Consider the following 4,456-nt stretch of genomic DNA (forward strand, 5'->3'; position numbering starts at 1 on the left):
AATGTTTTACTTAGAATAATCTTAGAATCTAAGACAATTAGACCAGAGAGCATAACGTTTTTAAAGTTCATCCATGTAGTAGCATGTTTTTACAGCAGTAAGACAGCAAATTCTTGGCTAATCAGATTCCACTGATAGCAAGAAGTCAGGCAAGTGACTCCTCAAAGGAACCAAACATGTAACCTCAGAATTCATTCTACAGAGCTGCTTTCTTTCACTGTCCTTGAGTGGCTGTAATGGATTGAATTGTGTCCCTCCAAAATGTGTTGGAATCCTAACCCCTATGCCTGATGGAGCCCTGGTGGCACAGTGGTTAAGAGATTGGCTGCTAACCAAAAGGTTGGCAGTTCAAATCCACCAGCTGCTCCATGAAAACATTATACGGCAGTACTACTCTGTCCTATGTGCTCACTTCGGCAGCACATATACTAAAATTGGAACACTACAGAGAAAATTAGCATTGCCCCTGTGCAAAGATGCCACAAAAATTCATGAAGCATTCCATATTTTTGGAAACTGTGGGGGCATAGTGGTTAAGCACTATGGATGCTAACCAAAAAGGTCAGCAGTTCAAATCCACCAGGTGCTCCTTGGAAACTCTATGGGGCTGTTCTACTCTGTCCTACAGGGTCACTATGAGTTGGTATGGACTTGACAGCAAAGGGTTTATTTTATTCTATTTTTTTAATGGATACCTGTGGATGTAATCCCTGTGAACAAAGGGTTTTTGTTGTGTTAATGATGCCACATGAGCGTAGGGTATGCATTAAGCCTAATTATTTTTGAGATACAAAAAGAGCAGATTAGGCACAGAGGCAAAAACAAAACAAACCTATTGCCATAGAGTTGATTTTGACACAGGGCAACCCTGTGTGTTACAGAGTAGAACTGATCATAGAGTTTTTTGGCTGTAATCTTTATGGAAGCAGATCACCAGGCCTTTCTTCAGCATCTCTGCTGGGTAGGTTATGAAATATCAACCTTTAGGTTAGTAGTCGAGCACAATCCATTTCTGACACCCAGAGACCTCCACAGAGAGACAAGCAAGCACACATGGGGGAAAGATAGATGCTACTTGGAGATCATCAAGGAACTGAGGAACGCGATGGCTAGAAAAGCTGAGACAAATATTTCCCACCAAAGCATGCAGAGAGACCGCCTTCCCCTAGATCCAGAGCCACGAATTCAAATTTCTAGCCTCCTAAACTGAGAAAATAAATTTCCGTTCATTAAAGCCACCCATTTGTGGTGTTTCTGTTACAGTAGCTAATTATGGATAACATTGTGAAGAATGGGAATTCCAGAACACTTAATTGTGCTCATGAGAAACCTTTACATAGATCAAGAGGAAGTTGTTCGGACAGAACAAGGGGATACTGAGTGGTTTAAAGTCAGGAAAGGTGTGCGTCAGGGTTGTGTTCTTTCACCATACCTATTTAATCTATATGCTGAACAAATAATAGAAGAAGCTGGGCTATATGAAGAAGAACGGGGCATCAGGATTGGAAGAAGACTCATTAACAACCTGCGTTATGCAGAGGACACAACCTTGCTTGCTGAAAGGGAAGAGGACTTGAAGCACTTACTGATGAAGATCAAAGACCACAGCCTTTAGCATGGATTGCACCTCAACATAAGTGAAAAAAAAGAAAACAAAAATCTTCACAACTGGATCAATAAACAACATCATGATACAAAGAAAAGACTGAAGTTGTCAAGGATTTCATTTTACTTGGATCCACCATCAATGCCCATGAAAGCAGCAGTCAGGAAATCAAAAAGATGCATTCGCTGCATTGGGCAAATCTGCTGCAACAGCCCTCTTCAAAATGTTAAAAAGCAAAGATGTCACTTTAAAAACTAAGGTGCAGGTGACCCAAGCCAAGGTATTTTAAATCGCCTTATATGCATGCGAAAGGTGGACAATGAATAAGGAAGACCAAAGAAGAATTGATGCTTTTGAGTTATGGTGTTGGTGAAGAATATTGAATACGCCATGGACTGCCAGAAGAATGAACAAATCTGTCTTAGAAGTACAGCCAGAATGCTCTTTGGAAGCAAGGACGGTGAAACTTTGTGTCATGTACTTTGGACATGTTACCAGGAGGGACGAGTCCCTGGAGAAGGACATCACATTTGGTAAAATAGAGGGTCAGCAAAAAAGAGGAAGACCCTCAGTGAGATGGGTGGCTGCAACAGTGGGCTCAAGCATAACATTGTGAGGATGGCACAGGACCAGGCAATGTTTAGTTCTGTTGCACATAGGGTGGCTATGAGTTGGAGCCAACTCGATGGCACCTAACAACAGCAACAACAGTACTAGGAAACTACGACAATGGCATAATTTCTTCTGCTTGTCATCCCTAGAGGCAGCACCTGCTAAACAAGTATAAAAGGCCCCTCTCTTGCTACCAAATTCTTCATTCAGTTATTCATTAATTTATACATACACACATACATCTAAACAATTGTTTATTGCTTGTCTATTACAAGCTAAGCCTAGGTATCATGTTAATCAATGGAGAAAGAAAGATGCAGGAAACACAGAACACCACCCTCGACTCCAAGAGGTCACAGCCTATCAGGAATGACAATTGTGCAAAATTATGTTTTGCAGAACCGTGTCAAAATGGGGTCAATAAGTGAATAATAAGTGGAGCTAACTTTAATTGAGCATTTCAAATGTGCTCCTTACTGTGTTAACCTCTTTCTGTATTAAGTCAGTTAATCTAAGCAATAGACTATGTGGTTGGTATGATCCATGGGCTCCTTTTACAGAGGAGGAGATTGAGGATTAGAGAGGAAGTTGTCCAAACAGCAGATACACTGTGGCCTTCCCACATCAGCCTGGCACTCTGGCTCAGAGCTCAGAGCACATGCCACCTGCAATCCTAGTGTCTCCTAGGTCTTCATGAAGGAGTCACTTGACTTGGGTCCAGAATAGAGAGTAGATATCTGGAAGGTCCATGAAGGTGGCTGAGAAGCTGTCTTCCTGGCAGAGGCAAGAGTCAAACTAAAAGAAACTTAACAGACTTGAAGGATAAAAGAAGTCACTAAATTGTGGTATGAGAGTGACAGCGGCATGGGGAAAATGGAGAGGGTTGAGACTCAGTAGGTAACTGCTTAGCAACAGTGTCCTAGGCCACTCAACTGTCCTCTCCTCAGACGAGGCCCCTACGGGTTGTCACTGCTGATGTCCCGTGGCCCTTGAGATGCCAGAGTGCTCTGCTGTGAAGAATTTCTCTCCCCACTGGTGTTGCGTGCTATCTTAGGTTGGGTAGGAGGGGTACACATTGAGGAAGGCCACGTTCCCACTGCATTCTGCTTTTCTTTCCTAAAGTCACTGCAGTGAAATTAGCTCTTTGAGAGCTTACCCACATGCTCCCCTCAAGCTTAGACATGAGTCCATAAAGGCTGTACTTTAGACACATCTGAATATCATGCTGCACAGGAATTAAAATTATTCCTCTACTAGCAGGTTAAGGCTGAGCTTGCCTGCTTAATTAAGGCTTCCTCTGAAACAAATTATCTCCAAGAAATTTCCTAAATCCCTCATGTTAATAAAACGTTTGTTGCCCCATGTGAATAGTTCATTAGGCATGCCTGGACAGACATGAATCCCAGTGGTGTACAAAGTACAGGCTTCAGCCTCCCCTGCAACTCCCTTCTCCAATACCCTCATTGAAGCCAAAACAATCTGGACCATACCTATGGACCTCTTCTCCCACTCTTCCTCCATCAAACATCTCAACTCTCCCAGGACTCTCTGCTCAGCATTCAAAATAGAAAAAGGAACACATTGAAGTCTTTGAAAGCAAAAACTTTACAAATACGAGAGAAACCCCCAAAATTATACAATGTGATTTAAATCCTAGGTATGCACTTAGTAGAGCATTGGCACTAAAGAGGGCATGATCAATTGTCTGAAGAGTGGGACATGCCCTGGATAGGCAAAGAGTCTTAGAAAAAGTGCTATTTCATCAGAGTCTTGAAGGATGAGTCAGTAAATCAGAATATAGGGGTGAGGGGTAAGGGGAATGAATAAATGGCCAATAATAAAGCATATTTGTATAACACTTTCCCACTTTCAAAATGTGTTTGTGCAATTATTTCATTTACTCTTCATCATATCCATGTGAAAAAGGCAGGGCTTTTTGGTCATGTTTTACAGGTGATGAATTTGAGGTCCTAAGAGGTTAAATGATTTATTCAGTGCTACAGGAGTGACAGAACTAAAGTGCTACCTCAGCCCCATGATTGTGCTTTTGCAATCTCAGTGAAAAGAAAACATCAGTAATGACATCCAAAAGAAGTAGCAATGGAAGAAGAAGTAGTTCCCTGACCCATTCATTTTTTTTTTCCTTACCATTGTCGTTGAGTTGACGCCGAGTCATGGTGACCTCCTGTATGTCAGAGTAGAGTTGTGGTCTATAGGGTTTTCGATGGCTGATTTTTC

The 4,456-nt window shown here is 42.0% G+C and overlaps 1 non-coding gene across 1 annotated transcript; it reads left to right on the top strand.

Annotated features, from left to right (window-relative positions):
• The first annotated feature begins 404 nt into the window (after positions 1-404).
• LOC111747707 (U6 spliceosomal RNA) lies at positions 405-511 on the top strand. Its single transcript, XR_002783672.1, has one exon. It is a non-coding gene; the product is annotated as a U6 spliceosomal RNA (small nuclear RNA).
• The last annotated feature ends 3,945 nt before the right edge of the window (positions 512-4,456 follow it).

The sequence above is a fragment of the Loxodonta africana genome, chromosome X (assembly GCF_030014295.1).
Source record: "Loxodonta africana isolate mLoxAfr1 chromosome X, mLoxAfr1.hap2, whole genome shotgun sequence".
In the NCBI taxonomy this organism is placed as follows: Eukaryota; Metazoa; Chordata; class Mammalia; order Proboscidea; family Elephantidae; genus Loxodonta; species Loxodonta africana.